The sequence below is a fragment of the Equus caballus genome, chromosome 6 (genome assembly GCF_041296265.1).
Source record: "Equus caballus isolate H_3958 breed thoroughbred chromosome 6, TB-T2T, whole genome shotgun sequence".
In the NCBI taxonomy this organism is placed as follows: domain Eukaryota; kingdom Metazoa; phylum Chordata; class Mammalia; order Perissodactyla; family Equidae; genus Equus; species Equus caballus.
The window spans coordinates 87,365,757-87,382,636 of NC_091689.1; the positions used below are offsets into that span (position 1 = coordinate 87,365,757).

Consider the following 16,880-nt stretch of genomic DNA (forward strand, 5'->3'; position numbering starts at 1 on the left):
CGTGGCCGCGTCCCGCGTCTGCAGGGGCCGCTGGGAATTGTAGTTTCCACTCGGAGGTTGGCCAGGGCGCGGGAGGCGCTCCCCCGGGTCTCCGCCCACCGGCTCTGGGGTACTAGGTCTACAGCTCAGGTGGGCAGGAGGAGGCTGCGCCCATTCCAAGAAGAAGGTATTCTGCGGAAAGGTGAGCCCTTAAGCATATTGACTGAGGTTATCAAGGGGAAGCAAACGATGTTCTCTGCTAACTCTGTGACTGTTTTAGAAATAACACACAAAAAATGTAAACCACTATCTTTTAAAGAGGGTTTGGAAATTAGTCTTTCATGAATTACTAGGTCCAATCTGTGCAAATAAACGAAGACCGACCAAATGAGAAAAGCAAAGGCTATTTATTCGGAGCTTGCTGCATTGTAAGGGAGTCAGCCACTGTCACCTGCGTTTTGGCAGAGACTCAAAAGCAAGCCGAGGAGTGCGAAGGCTTTCTGGGGGGGGGGGGAGGGGGGCGGAGAGGGGGTGGCGAGGGGGAGAGAAGGTTTCAGGAATTCCCGGATTCAAGGCTATTTACATGGGGAAGCTGCAGGTGGGCTAACTAGGAGCCGGGCATCCTATGTAGTTGGTTAGGGGTGCATATTTGGCTTTGTCTGGTTGGTTCTAAGTTGGGAGTGGGGAGAAAAATTAGGGAAGCTGTTGGGTATTAATCCAGTTCTGGGCATTTTGGACCTATTGTTACAGGGGTTATTGTTTGTCTTCCTGGACTATCACCAGAGACAGCAGTCTGACCTCTACAATTCTGACTTATAGCAGGCTGGCTTCCTGGGCTGTTTGTTATAGTTAAGGGGGTTGGTTTTGAAACTGAGATTGAAGAAGTTAACATCTTCTTAGAGCAAAAACTTTGAGAGAAGCTTTGCTAATTGCAGCTGTTCATACTCAGCATAGTCAACCGTTGTTTAAAACTAGCCATGTCTTTCTGTCCTTCAGTATATAAGTGAGCTGTTTTTCCCAGGAAGTCAAAGTCCAGACATCAAGATTCAGCCTCACAAGGCCAAACGCAGGCTGAAGATGAAAACTAACCAGAAAAGTCCAGACAGTCAAGGGGAAAGAAATTCAGTCTTCAAGACCGAATGCAGGCTATTGGGAAGGCGCCAACCAGCAAGGCCACATGCTCCCCCTCCACCACCTAAACCCAGGATAAATCCCCCTCCCTTTTCCCTTCAAGGAGGTGGATCTGAGTTCTAACTCCCATGTCCTTGTGTGGCTGCCCTTCTATAGTAAACCTCTTTCCTCGCCACAAGCCTGGTGTTCCACTTATTGGCCCTCCTGTGTGGCGGGTAAACGAATCTGTGTTTGTGTTCAGTAACAGTTTCCTGGGTAGGCTTCTGCAGATTGTGGGCCAGAGCTCTATTTTTATATTTGATCTGGCGATGGTTTGTTTGTATATTCAGTCTCTCAAATAGAACACCCAGGAATACTAAAATCTGAATTGGAGGGAGCTTGCAGAGTTGTGGAGAGCTTTGCAAATATGAAAGGAGCCTGTGTGCTATTGATATGTAATCTGCCATTCATCTCACTGCACATGTGGACTGGGGTGGGCCGTCTGGTTATCACATCAGTATCATACGTGTCACTTGAAAACCATCATTTTCATGAATTTTATTTTTACAATAATAGTAGGAGAGCAAGGAGGGAATTGAGTCTCTAGTAAGTTATTTTTAGCCTAATCTTGAATATGATCATGGTCCCTCAGCTCCTGTGGACAAATCAAGCAAAAATGGGCCTTGGGCAGATCATACTTATTTGAATATTCCTAGAAATCTGGCTTCCTGCACGAATCTTAGTTGATTTTCCCAATCCCTATGCATCCTGTTTTGGGTAGGGTGGATTTCATGCCTGGGAAGGTCTTCACTCTAATAATAGTGACAGGAGTGCCCTGGAGAGTGCTGTTTTCTGGAAGCACATCCCCCTGAACTTTTTCATGGAGGTTTCTCAGCTTCTGCATTGGTGTCTTTAGGAAATGACTTCTTTGGGCAATTCAGGAGTACCCTGTTTAAGTTTCAGGGCCACTAAGGAGGGCAACACCTTATGTTGCTAAGACATAAGGGGAGAAAGCAAAGGAAATTATATTTACTGAGTTCCTATTGTATGGTTGATTTATTTAACGTTAATTTCTTATCAGGAAAAAGGGAATAATAATAGCTAACATTTGTATAGCACTTGCTGTGCTGTCAATTACCATTTTAGGAATTTCAGAATTACTTCTCATAAGCAGTCTTCGTGGTAGGTACTAATATTTTCCCTATTTTACAGATCGGGAAATATGCAGGGAATTTAAGTAACTGGTCCAATAACACACAGCTAGTACGTGGGAGAGGCAGACAGCCTGGCTCCAGTCTGTGCGTTTAACCCCGATGCTACATGCTATGTCTCTACAAGGGGTTCTGGTGAGGCTTAGACGAGATAGAGTAAGAGGTGCCTGGCGCAGTTCATGGCACTCCTGAGAAAGCTGTTCTGTAGAAGTGCTCTAGGTAGAGGCTTTTATCCCAAGTGCCGCTGGGAGGCAGTATTGCCTTTCAGTTGGTTTCCTCTCATGATTTTGTCCACATAGGTGCAAAACCCCTTTGTCCATCTTTACACTATCTGCCAGCCTCCTTACGTTTACTATTTACATGTACTGTCATTCTCTTTGGGTAATCTATCAGCCAGCCTAGGTCTCTCGCCCCAAGTTCTTTGCAGGCTTAGACACCTACCTCATGGACTTCCCTTCCACTTCATCTCCTGTTGTCATTCTGGATGTTTTTAGCGTGTAAGAAGATGATATATTCAGTAAAGATACGGTTCATTCAGTCATTCTTTAACTTATTCATTTATTCCACAAATAGTTAGTGACCATTTGTGTTGGGCATTTAGCTAGGCTCTGGGCTTAAAAAATTCATGACGTGGTTTCTGCTGCAGATAAAATTATAGTCTAGTAGGGGCAATAGGCACAAATCAAAAAGTGTAATGAGGGGGCCGGCCCGGTGGCACAGTGGTTAAATTCACACGTTCTGCTTCGGCGTCCCGGGGTTTGCAGGTTCAGATCCCAAGTGCAGACAGGGCACTGCTTGGCAAGCCATGCTGTGGCAGGCATCCCACATATAAAGTAGAGGAAGATGGGCATGGATGTTAGCTCAGGGCCAGTCTTCCTCAGCAAAAAGAGGAGGATTGGCAGCAGATGTTAGCTCAGGGCTAATCCTCCTCCTCCTCAAAAAAAGTGTAATGAAATGTTATAGATGCGTTTATAACCTAACTGTCTATTGGTGTCAGCATTTTTCTTAAGACTTGGATAAGATTGGTACAGGGAGACAGGCACAAGTGTAAATGGCATGACACTTTTAGGACACTGCCAATAGTGCCGTACTGACAGAGCTTGATACCGCCTCAACACAACATTGACATAAGGAAAGCCACATTGAAGAAAAGAAATCATATTGTAACTTTGAGTGACCTCTGATTAACTAACCCAGCCAAGCTCTGTAGATTTTATGGACCCTCCCAGCTGCTATAAGTTGATAACTTTGTTCTTTTGAGTTCCTTAGGAACGTGCTGACCCCTGGGCAGAGAGAGTGTACTCATAGACATCATCAATGACAACTAAAAGATCAGGGTATAGGGCATTGCTCCAGTCTCTGATGCATATCTGGTAAAACAAAATCTGTCAGGAACTAAGACCAGATGTCTGCTCCCACCTGGAGACCAGATGCCTCCCTGACTTGGACACCTGCCCCCTATATAAGAGGCCTGTAGTCTTTGTTCTGAAAGATGGTTCCTTCTGACATTAGTTCACCTCTTCCCCCTTGCTAGCAAGCTGTAATAAAGTCCTTTCTCTCCTACCACCTTGCCTATTGCCGTGTCTTGCAGCAGGCAGATGACCCCTGTAGTGCAGTAACAGATTTGGCACTCCAGATAGGACATTAAATCCTGCTTGCTCTTGGTCAGTAGATCTCAGACAGGGAACCTGTCGGGTAAGTCCTTAGTGGCTACCTAAGCTCTCTTTGTCTCGGGGAACTGCCTTTCCTGCTTTCCCATACTGATAGGGTGGCCTCCTAATGCTGACTGTGGTAGGAAGAGAAACAGCTATGTCTGGCAAGAACACGGGCTCAATCTGGAATAGGGTAAGTCACCTTGTGGATGCCCGTGAACTCCCTTTCCCTCCATCTTGGGTCCTTCCGTTTATCACAGGGCCATCTGGGGTCCAATAGGACCATCTGGATGTGCACTTCAAGTAGGAACAGTTGTAGGACTTGTTAACCTAAATCTGAGAACTAGTTCAATAGTGTCTGGTTTTTCTGTGTCTGTGTCTGTGCCTGCACCTGTATCTGTAAATAGCTTAAAATTGGCTGTTTGGGGACTGAGTTTCTTGGTGATGGGAACAAACTCTCTTTGGAAAATTATCTCATTTCCTGCAGCCACCTTGGGAAAAGCCTCCTAAAATGGGGTTAGCCATAAATATCTGGTAAGATAGCCCGGGATACAGTGGCCACTTTGGGCTCCATTTGAGTTTTGGAACCGAGAAACAAAGAAATCTTTAAAGGACCAAGTGCTCCACCCCTGGGTGCTTTCCTCTGGTTTTTGGGGCACCTGGAGTCATTCCAGTTGACCCCTGGGTTGGTCCTCTGACTGACAATCTGGGACCCTGTTTTGTCTCCTGTCAAGAACTTGTTGAGCATTTTAGGCTCCTAGTGAGTCAGTTACAGGGACAGGAGACCTGTAATTTCTTCTGAAAACTGTCCTGCTGGGGTTGTGTGCCCTGGCATGAGAACTGTTGTTTCTGTGACCCTTATCTTGATAACCCTTGGGAAGAGGCCATGAGGGTGATAGCCTGATCACCTCTTTCCCTTCTTTGTCTATCTTGTTCCTCATCTCCTCTGTTGTCACCAAGTTGAGGTTAAGTTTGGGCTGGACCTGAGCAGAACCTGGAACTTCTGTAAAATTGGAAACCTTTTGCCAGAGACTTAACTCTTAACTCTGGCATTGGAAGCCCTGGCCCCTGGCCTGCTCCAGGCCTTTGCCTGTTACTTCCCTGGCTTGCCTTGTGCTGGCTCAGGGACTAAGTGCCCTGGCTGAGTGGGACTTGACTAAATCTTATAACTATATTGACGCCCAGAGTCGGGCTCTGCACCCTTCTCTGGGCATGCTGATAGTTGGACACTGGTTTTACTGCCATGGGGAACACCCCAAGCATCCCCAGAGACTGGCCACTCAGGTGCATTTTAACTTATTAAAAACACTTTCAATTAGGGACTGGCCTGGTAGCATAGTGGTTAAGTTCACGTGCTCTGCTTTGGCCGCCCGGGGTTTGCGGGTTCAGATCCTGGGTGTGGACCTACACTCCACTCATCAAGCCATGCTGTGGCAGAGTCCTACATACAAAATAGAGGAAATTTGGCACAGATGTTAGCTCAGGGACAATCTTCCTCAAGCAGAAAGAGCAAGATTGGCAACAGATGTTAGCTCAGGGACAGTCTTCCCCACCAAAAAAAAAAAAAAAAAAAAAAAGACAAAACACACACACACCCAGAAAACCCCACTTTCAGTTGGATGACTTATGCCCTAGAAACTCCATCTTAGAGAAAACTTGAGTGGTTTCTCTGTGCCGTTGTGATGTTGTCGGACAGGTAGATCAACCTATAATGTCATTTGAGTATACAAGGCAGTTTCTGATAAATCCATAGCAATAGTCCTTACAAAAACCCAAATCCTTGCAAGACTGGAAATTCAGCTCTAGAGGCAGTTCAGGTTCCACCCATTTCCCTTATCTCAAACAGCTTATAAAACCTCTGGAGAATATCTAGTGCATCACTAGTTCCTAGGAGTGAGGGAAAAAAAAGAAAAATGGCCTTAAAAGCACACTTACCAAAATGTGGCATCATGAGTGTCTTCACAAACATTAGTAAAAAAGTCTTAAAACAAAACTTAGATTCCTAACTAGGGAGCTTTGTTTTGCTGTACCTGATTCATGGCAGTAATTTTTAAACAATAGGTGCGGAGACTCTGTGTATGTGTACATGTGTGTTACATATGTGTGATATTTTACCTCCGGATGGTATAATTTCTAAAGAGCTCTATTTAACTGGCTTAGAGAAAGGGCTGACATCAATTATTTCTAAATGCAACTATCCCAAATGTCTTCAAGTTAATATGACATAAATTAATCTTTCATAACTGAAAGCTTGTTAAAGATTGCTGGTTTAATTAAAATGGACTTGTCTTCAGAGTTTTCAGCACTGAATATGACGCACCTATGCAGCCTGGGTTTACTAGTCAAATAAGCCTGTGTTATCCCTGTTATAACCTTGTCGGCAAAATAATAGCTTAGAATAACTGCTTTCATCTGATGTCTCAAAGTCTTTATAGGCAGTCTAAGTAATTATTGGAAACAGGAAACCTAAGTAAATGTAAAAAGGGTAAAAGTTTTTGCGGAAACTTTTTAATAATGATTATGTATTATGATATACGTACTTAAAAGAAGTTAAGATGATGGCTAACTGCCTTAGTGTGACAAAGTTTTTGTGAGTAATCTAAATATGATTGTTACAAACAGATGGTCTAGATATAAGTGAGATAGGAATTTTCAGATAAGCTTTTTTGTTTGGTGAGGAAGATTAGCCCTGAGCTAACATCGGTGCCAATCTTCCTCCACTTTATATGTGGGTCACCACCACAGCATGGCTGACAAGTGGTGTAGGTCTGTGCCCAAGATCCAAACCCGTGAACCCAGGCCACTGATCAGAATGTGTGAACTTAACCACTAAGCCACAGGGTTGGCCACTATAGATAAACTTTTAGCAATGATCACGTTTCATGACATGAGTACTTAAAATAGCTTCCAAAAGCTGTTTGGTAACTTGAAACATTGAAGTTTTGCTAAGTTAAGCTGAACGATAAGAATTCATTGAGTGTCTAGATTGTTTGCAAATAAGATAAAATATTAGACATTAATTATTAGATCTGGTTTATCTACTTTTGGCTTCTTATTATAGAGAAACTAAAATATGTTGGGCATGTTAGTAAACATGTCTTGTATTTTATTAAAGATTGTACTATGAAGTAGCATGAAGTGAGCATGTTTCTGGAAGATATGGAAAGAGTTTATAAAATTGCCAAATGACAGAATGCTAATGTAAAAGACAGTTAATAATTGCTTACTTTTAGTTTTCACTAAGGTCTGTAAGGGTTAAAAATTTTGCTTAGTATATGTAATTAAAGCCACCAAGAATTAATGAGGAAAACATCTTTGTATTCAAGGAAAATAAGATATATGTTTTCAGTAAAGAAGCTATAGAAAATGTAAATATTTTTGTTTGTTTTGTTGAGAAAGAAATTTGTTTTAAATTACTAGAAGAGAAGAAAGAAGGCATAGGACAAATTATAAATGTACAAAGAAAGTACAAAGAAAGTTATAGAAGGTTTGTGGAAGAGGAACCCTAGGAAAGAATTTTGCATATGGTCAAGTTGACCAAGGTTAAAATAAATTTGATTGAATGAATATGTTTTAATATCAGAAGTAAAGTGGTACAAAAATTAGAATTAAGTTTTGTCTTTCTTAAAAGGATCATTTTTGGAGGCCAGCCCTGTGGCACAGTGGTTAAGTTCTCATGTTCTGCTTTGGCGGCCCAGGGTTCACCAGTTCAGATCCCAGGTGTGGACATGGCACTACTACGCAATCCATGCTGTGGTAGCCATCCCACATATAAAGTAGAGGAAGATGGGCATGGATGTTAGCTCAGGGCCAGTCTCCTCAGCAAAAAGAGGAGGATTGGCAGCAGTTAGCTCAGGGCTAATCTTCCTCAAAAAAAAAAAAAAAAAAGGATCATTTTCCTGGACTTTTAGTATGCTCTTGATAAAGAGGTTATGAAAGGTTTTTCTTGACTTTTGAGTAAGTCTACCTAAAAAGACAGAAAATCCATGATATGTTAAAATAATTTCCTATGTTCAAAAAACCTGAGATCTCTCTAAGATTTTTTTAAAACTGTTTTAACTCTGTTGGCCCTTGACTGTTTCTGTTGTCCCTTTGATTGAATGGATAACTAAGCATTGTTTCATAGTGAGCATTGTTGCATATTTGACCAAGGGTTTTAAAACCTTTTGGTACTTTTGACAAGCCCCCCCAAATCCATATCCTAAGTGAAGTCTTTCTTTTGACCTGAAGGGAAAAATTTTTCTTTGAGAAGTTTCAGAGGACCCCTGGGACTGCTCAAAGAAAATCGTTCTCTCCTTTCTGTAAAGAAAAAGACAATAAATGAGTTAGGCTTATTTGGTATGTTCAATTACAGGGAAGCACTGTCAAATAAGTCGTGATAAATCTTAGGTGGTATTATGTGGGTAAATGTTATTGATTTGGATATTTAAAAAATTATATAACATTCCTTAAATTCCGATCTTTTCTGGTTGTCAGCCACACTTCTAGTTATTATCTTGAAGTGTTGTATGTCATAGAAATAACCAAGTTTGTTTGTCAATTGCCCTTTTGAGTCTTTTGTCATTTGTAGATAGTTGCTCTTTTACTCTGGTGCCCTTGCAAATATGTTTCATCTTTAGAGAGATTCATGGAAAGGACTGTCACACTTACTCTAGAATATAGGTTTCTGATAAACTTTCAGATCATAAAATTGAACTGAGTAAGAAATTACAGAACTCTAACAGAGAAACTGATGACATCATGAACCTATTAACAGAAGATTAAGATCAAGAATCAATTACACAGGACTGAATGAACAGATGAAAATGATTATAATTTATATGACTTTTTGTTTGAGATATTGCTGACTTTTTGATATTTTGTTTTTTTCCATATTTAAGGAAATCTTTTTTTCTTTTCTCTCCAGCTAACTATGACTTGTACCAATTGGGTAGAATTATACCTTTGTAAGTAAAATGGAAACATTTATCTTTTTTCTCCCTACCTGATCTCTCCAGGACTTGGAAACTCTTAGTGAATGAGTATTGTTTTCAGGGCAATACAGTTATTTGCATAAATTTAATAAGAATCTGTTCTCCTTATAACAGGACACAATTGGGAACATTGGTTATATTACCAAGGCTCTGACTGGAATGTCATATTTGAGAGAAACATGCAGACTCATATATGACAAGAGAGCTTTTGAGGAACAAAGATTGGACTCTATGAAATAAAGCCCCTTGGAAATATCAGCCTGGTACCTTGTTTACAGGGTTCCCAACCACCTTACCAAGTGAGTAAAAAAGGTCAGTTCTCTGGCAGGAGCCTGGAATCTCACAATATTTGGGGGACCTTGAGAAGAGAGCAATCCACCCAAATCTATTGGCATTGCAGGCGAAATCTGATGACAAGTCCTTGGCTTGGCTCTCCTGGCCTTGAGAGGCCTTCAAAGTCCAGTCTGAGATTCCCTATGAAAAGCTCTACCAAAGCAGATTTAAAGGAGCCTGTATGATCCATTGGTATTCTTGTTGTACTTATGTAAAAATTGGGCCAAGTTTATTGAAACTAGACGTATTTTGCAAACCAGTGAGTCTTAATTGCCTATCTTTGATAAAAATGAGGGTGATTTTAGAAAAATTATGTTTCAATAAAAACCTTAGTACACATTCATGAATATTAGGGTCTAATTCTGATAATTATCCTTGAGGTTTTTGTTTTCTATCTGTATACTGGACCAGATCCTGAAATATCTGACTACAAATCTCCAAACTAATGTTTTCACTTTTTTCCACCATTTACATTTGGAATCATCGAGAACTGAACCTTCACTTTTCCTGAAGCCCTACAGACTGAATCTGGACAACTTGACATACACTTATGAGAAATTTATGTGTATTGCTGTGTAAGCCACTCAGAAAGACATGTACACATCTGATGACATCATAAGAGATATTTCAAACTGCAAAAGATGCTTTGATCTGACATTTGGAAATCTTTTTAACTGGCTGCCCCCTGGGCTCAGACACTGGTTTATAGTTTGCTCCTACCATTAACCTTGTTTTTCTTTTTGTTTCTCTAGAAATGCTTCTTATTAAATACCTGGTTACTTGCTTACACAATATAGGCCTAACTTTGGGAGCCCACCTTCACCACTGTCTTACTAAGGACTGGTTCAATGATATGGAACAACTTATCATCAGCGGGATATCCCTCAAGATTGAGGAATGAGCGTCAAAAGGGGGTAATTGATATTGGCTCAACACAAGGTTGACACAAGGGAAGCCATATTGTAGAAAAGAAACCCTATTGTAACTTTGAATGACCTCTGATTAGCTAACCCAGACATGCTCTGTAGATTTTATGGACCCTCCCAGCTTCCATAAGTTGATAACTTTGCTCTTTTGAGTTCCATAGGAATTTGATGAACCCCAAGCATAGTCTATGCTGATAGCCATCATCAATGACAACTGAAAGATCAGGGTATAGGGTGTTGCTCCAGTCTCTGATGCACATCCAGTAAAACCAAAAACTGTCAGGAACTAAGACCAGATGTCTGCTCCCACCCAGAGACAAGATGCCTCCCCCACCCAGAGACTAGCCCCCTAAATAACTAGCCTGTAGTCTTTGTTCTGAAAGATGGTTCTTTTGGACATTGGTTGACCATGCTTGCCTTTGCTCGCAAGCTGTAATAAAGTCCCTTTTCTCCTACCACTTTGTCTCTTGACTATTGGCATGTCCTGCAGCAGGCAGACAACACTCCTTGGGCAGTAACAAGCTCAGACTTCAAGGGAAGGCATAATGAGAGATGGCCAGAGCATTGCATGCCAAGCTAAGGAGTGCAGAAATAAAAATTATTCATCTTCCATTTTTATTCAGCTTTGGTTAAAATTAAAGAAAAATATTGATCATATTGGGAGTAAATAGCCTTGGGAGTAAATAGTCTTATTGAAACAAGTAAGTTGCAAATTTGAAGTTCTCCTGTGCTAGTTATTTTCCTCCTCAGTAAGATAAGTGTGAGAAGATTAGAAAATATGTTCTGCTGACACAAGAGCAATAATTAAAGGGAGACTATCTAGGTAGGGACAAGGTCATATTTAAGTTTAATTTAAATTGTGTAATTCTGTCTCTTATGATCAAAAACCACTGTAAAATAAATAAAGAGTGCTCTCATATTTGTTTAATGCCAAACTTTTTTTTTTTTTTTTTTTAAAGATTTTATTTTTTCCTTTTTCTCCCCAAAGCCCCCCGGCACATAGTTGTGTACTCTTCGTTGTGGGTCCCTCCAGTTGTGGCATGTGGGACGCTGCCCCAGCGTGGTCCGACGAGCAGTGCCATGTCCGCGCCCAGGATTCGAACCAACGAAACACTGGGCCGCCTGCAGCGGAGCGCGCGAACTTAACCACTCGGCCACGGGGCCAGCCCCATTTTTTTTTTTTTTTTAAAGATTTTATTCCAAACTTTTAATTTAATCTCACAGGACTGTTTCTTTTAACTACAAAGCAAATGATGACCACAAAGCAGATAAAACATGTGTTCTCTGACATTGCATTTATTCCTTAATTTATATAATGGGCTTAAATATAGGAAATTGAATTTTTCCACTTAAGCTGTAAATTAACCCACCAGATTTTTGATAAGTAACCTGCCAATATAGATATTGTACATGCTCTCTTGTCATAAAACTACATACTCTTTGGATCTAGCTTTCTCCTTGCAGACTGCTTGAAATAAAAGATGGCCGAGTCACATCCAATCACAACATTAAACCTTGTTCCTCCACAGGAATTGGGATTTGTCCGAAGAAATTGGTGAGTCTGGGAAAGCTTTTAAGCAGGGAGAAACATAATCAAAGTTTTTATTTTAGAAATAAACCCTAGAGCCCTGTGGAGGGCAAATAGGAGGGGAGAGAGCAACCAGAGGCAGAGCAATCGCAGGAAACTGTTGCTGGAATCCAGGTGACAAATACTGCTGGCCTCAACTGAGACAGTAAAGTGAAGATGGAGGGGATTGGGTGGCCGTAACAGACTGAGGGAGGTGGAATCAATGTCGATTGGATGTGACAGATGAGGAAGTGGTCTAGGATGATTTCCCAGGGTTTGGGCTCGGGCAACAGTATGGAAGCAGGTTATCTGGCACCTAGTGGGCATCATTGAATTTGTTGGGTATTTGTTGAATACATGTAGAGATAGGAAATAGCATGAAAATAAGGAGAAAGGTTAGATTTCAGTGAATCATCCTTATTTCAGTTTTGAAAAGTTGAGCTTGAGTTACTGCTGTGATACCCCCTAAGCACCCTATGCTTTTCTTTCATAGCCCTCATCACAGTGTGTAATTATATCTTTATTTCTGAGAATATTTATCTAACAGCTATTTTTCCTACTGAGACTGTAAGTTCTGAGATTTCAAATATCATGTCTACTTTACTCACCTCTACTATCCTCAGTAACTAGTATAGGACCTAGCACATAGCAGGGACTCTGTGGAATGAATGGATGAACTCAGGGGGAAGATGTCCAGCTGGCAGTTTGATATGAGAAGCTAGATCTCAGGAGAGGTCTGGACCGAAGGCAGAGGTTTGCAAGTTGTTAGCACTCGGATCAGGGTTGAAGCTGATGATGACTGAGGTCGCCAAACCAGAAGGATGCGTACAGTGAGAAGAGAAGGGCCAGGATAGAACTCTTAAGCATTTCGACTTCAAAAATTGCGTAGAGGAGGCCTGCCAGGTGGTCCAGTGATTAAGTTCGCATCTTCTGCTTCTTGGCGGCCCAGGGGTTCATGGGTTTGTATCCCGGGTGTGGACATGGCACCGCTTGGCAAAAAGCCATGCTGTGGTAGGCATCCCACATATAAAATAGAGGAAGATGGGCATGGAGATTAACTCAGGGCCTGTCCTCCTCAGCAAAAAGAGGAAGATTGGCAGTAGTTAGCTCAGGGTTAATCTTCCTCAACAACAACAAAAATTCGGTAGAGGAAGTGAAGCCAGCAAAAGAAAACGAGAGCAAATAGGAATAGAAGCAGAGGGAGTGCTGGGAGAGAGCGATTTCATAGTCATAGGAGCCAAGAGAGAGAGTTGTGAAAGGATGCGGAAGCGTTCTGATACCAATTCCAACGTGTGTGTGCATGTGGGTGTTTCCCACACATCCAAACCAATACTTCGGACACCAGCTGGATGTCCTACGGTTCAAGTCAGTTCTAACACTATCTACCTGGAGGTAGCATCCGATTCCACAGGTTAAGGGTTAGTCCCACAGGACGGCACCCCACTTCAGATGCCAATGGCAAGCTCAGGTTGTTACCTGTGCTTCTGACCGACTGGCTGTAAATCAGAGGTTCCCATGACCCCCTCCTTGGCTTTGATTAATTTTCTAGACTGGCTTACAGAACTCAGGAAACCCATTTACTCACTAGATTACCTACTTATTAAAAAGGATATTAAAGGATATGAGTCGCCAGTCAGATGAAAAGGTCAGTAGGGCAAGGTATGTGGGCAGGGTGCGGAGCTTCCATGATCCCGCCAAACTCTTCTCAAATCTCCACATGATCACCAACCCGGAAGCTCTCTGAATCTTCTCCTTTCGGGTTTTTATGGAGGCTTCACTACATAGGCACGATTGATTGAATCATTGACCAGTGGTGACTGAACTCAATATCCAGCCCCTCCCTCCTCACCAGAGGTCTGAGGTAGGACTGGAACTGCCGACCCTCTATTCATGATTAGTCCCCTGACAACCAGCCCTCATCCTTCAGTGCTTTCCCGAAGTCAGCTCATTAACATAACTCAGTTGTGGTGGAAAGGGGCATGTTATGAATAACAAGATGTCCATTTCACCTTTATGGCTCTGCAGTGATTTCAGGAAGTGAGGACGAAAGGCCAAATATTCTATCAAAAAATGCTGCCATTGACCTTATTGCTCAGGACATTCTAAGGGGTTTGAGAGCTGTGAGCCAGGAACTTGGATGAAGACCAAATATATATGAAAGAAATATTTTGGTCATCTGACTGACCAATATATACTTCGTATAAATCATGATATTGCATGCTATTATATGCTACAATATGGATGAATGTTGAAAACATTATGGTGAATGGAAGAAGCAAGTCACAAAAAGCCACATATGGTGTGATTCCATTTACACGAAATGTCCAGAATAGGCAAATCCACGGACATGGAAAGGAGATTAGTGGTTGCCAGGGGCTAGGGGGAGGGAAGAATGGTAAGTGGCTGCTAAGGATTACAGGGTTTCTTTTTGGGGTGATGAAAGTGATCCAAAACTAGATACTCTGTGAGTATACTAACTGAACCCACTGAAACTGTATACTTAGAAAGGGTGTATTGATGGTATTTGAATTATATCTCAAAGCTGCTATTAAAACACACACACACACATACATATATACATTTATATGTATATACATACTTAACCCTTGCCGCAGGGCCCAAGACACGAAGCAGCTGCGGCTCACTTGGAAAGGTGTCTGACGGCATTTAGGCTGAGAGCCCCAGTTTGCAGCAGCTGATTGCAGGTTGGCAGTCCATGAGTGGGCTCAGCTAAAATTAGCTTGCCTTCCCCCCTCCCCAACTACAGTAGAGGCTTTGCATCCTGGTATTCCAACTGAAATCAGAGAATGGGGGCTGAAGGGCACAGGAAAATCTCTGGCTGGTCAGGGCAGCTCTTTTCCTTCTGCTTTTTATTTTGGCTATAACAGATCTGATTTTCTAGCCGAGCAAGGATGATGCCAGTGAGACCTGCTGGCTTGGCAGGAGGGAGTGGAGCAGCCTGGACTCCTACCGCTAGAGGGAGGTGTTGGGAAAGCAGAGCAGAAAGGTGGGGTGGGGGTGGGGGGTGGGGATGGACCGTGGGGGGCGGGGGGGGCGCCCTGTGCGAAAGGAAGGGATTCTGTCCAGTGGGGGCACTTGAAGTCCTCTTAAGTGTCCAGGACTGGATTCTTCCTGAGCAGATGATGTGTGTGTGTGTGTGTGTGTGTGTGTGTGTGTGTGTGTGTGCTGGGTCGGGGAGAGGATAAGCTCTGTTTGGAGAGAGGTCTTGATTATGGTTTTTTATCTTCTTAAAGAAGACTTTGACTCCTGAAAGAAATTTCATCACCTTTGTTTTCTCTGCTTTTTGATCATCACTCCTTTGGGGTTTGGGAAAGTATTGTTCAGAAGTTGGGAGTGATTTTATACTTACAAACAGGACATTTGGGTATACGGTGTAAACTGTGATTCTTTGCACTGGGGAAATTAGCTGTTTCAGGGTTAATGCTGGTGGTTGTGGGGTAATTTTGTGAAATTTTGGGTGAGCAAAATGTGCTTGCTTTAATTAGGCCTGAGAATTGTGTTGCTGAAGCGCTGTAGTCTAGTTTGGGTCCTGTCCTGACCCCACCCTCATCTCCCATTGGAGCCAGCTGTTTGCATTGGGTGTGGTGAGATTCTTTTTCTTTTCTTTTCTTTTTTTTTTAGCCCATGTGGCCAGTAAGCAAGGGCTTAATAGTCCCATTATTCCTTCCCACTTGTTACATTTTTTATCCTGTGGAGAAAAGGGAAGAAGCAAAATTCTGAAGGCAGTTAAACAAGAAGTGTTTGAAATTTGACGTATATTCTCAAACAAGAATTCCTCAGGTAACATTTTTCATTTCTCTTTGTGGAATCTTATATACTGATATGAAATGAAGTGTAATACACACACACACATATATATTTGTATATGTATATATATAAGTGCCAGTACAAGGTGTCAGCTGCTGGAGTATTTGCTAATTTTTTCCCACTTGGAGGAGGGATTGATTCAGTTTTTGGAATGAGACTGAGATTGAAGACTCTGTTAAGTTTTATTTATTTATTTATTTTTTAATTATTGAGAATGGTTTATAACATTGTGAAATTTCAGGTGTACATTATTATTTATTAGTTTCTGTGTAGACTGCATTGTGCTCACCACCGATAGTCTAAATTTTATCCATCATTATATGTATCTGCCCCTTTACCCCTTTTGCCCACCCTCCACCCTCCTCCCCTCTGGTAACCACTAATCTGTTCTCTTTGTCCATGTGTTGGTTTATCTTCCACATATGAGTGATATCATGCAGTGTTTGTCTTTCTCTGTCTGGCTTATTTCGCTTAACATAATACCTTCAAGGTCCATCCTGTTAAGTTTTATTCTTGGACAAATGTAGCATCTTCAAAAAGAGTTTGAGGTACCTTGAAGTAAGAGACACGTATACAATGCGGTTATTAAAATGCAAATAGAAGTACAAAAACAAATAGAAAATCAAAATGATAGAAGAGAGAAGAAAAAAATGCTGTCTCCAAGGGCTAATAGCATTAATATGATTCCATGTTAAATTTGATTATATGCAGAACTAGATAATTTCAAAATAATCAATAGTATACTGTTTACTTAGAAAAGACAAAGTCATTCCTAGTACTAAATGCATGATAGGATTTATCCTGTGTGGTCTTGCACAATGTACAGATGCTCAGTGTTCTTGACAACAATTTTGTAGCAAATACAGAAGCGATTTTCCTCATACTGTTCCTTTTTTTTTTGGTCAAGGAGGTACTTTTATTTTTCTAATTTGAGTCAAAAACACACAGATCATAAGTGGACAGTTCAGTGAAGTTTTACAAAATTAACCCTTCTGTTACAGCCGCACAGGTGAAGACACAGAACGTTACGAGCACCGCAGACAAGCCCCTAGTACCTCCCTCAATCGTTGACCCCTTTCCCCTCCCCAAAGGTAACCACAAATCTGATTTGTAACAACGTAGATTAGTTTTGCCTATCTAGAGCTTTGTGTAGATGGAGTCCTATAGTGTGTGTTCTTTTGTGTCACAATACCATGTTTGTGCGATTCATTCATGTAGTAATTGTGTGTAGCTGGTTGTTCATTTTTGTCACTGTGTGGCATCCCATTGTATGAACATATCTCAACTTACTTATCCATTCT

General features: G+C 41.6%; 1 protein-coding gene across 7 annotated transcripts in view; it reads left to right on the top strand.

Moving 5' to 3' along the window:
• HSD17B6 (hydroxysteroid 17-beta dehydrogenase 6) overlaps window positions 1-16,880 on the top strand; it is a 34,308-nt gene that overhangs the window by 564 nt on the left and 16,864 nt on the right. The window contains exons 1-3 of one of the 7 annotated variants that reach the window (XM_023643813.2): window positions 42-181; window positions 15,394-15,552; window positions 16,581-16,670. The exons of 1 other annotated variant lie outside the window; for it this stretch is intronic. The gene's annotated coding sequence lies outside the window, so the exon portion shown is untranslated. Of the gene's footprint in view, window positions 1-3; window positions 182-14,823; window positions 15,553-16,580; window positions 16,671-16,880 lie in introns of those variants that run through there. 5 more of the 7 variants (XM_070271724.1, XM_001504853.5, XM_070271723.1 and 2 more) reach the window with 5 other exon arrangements.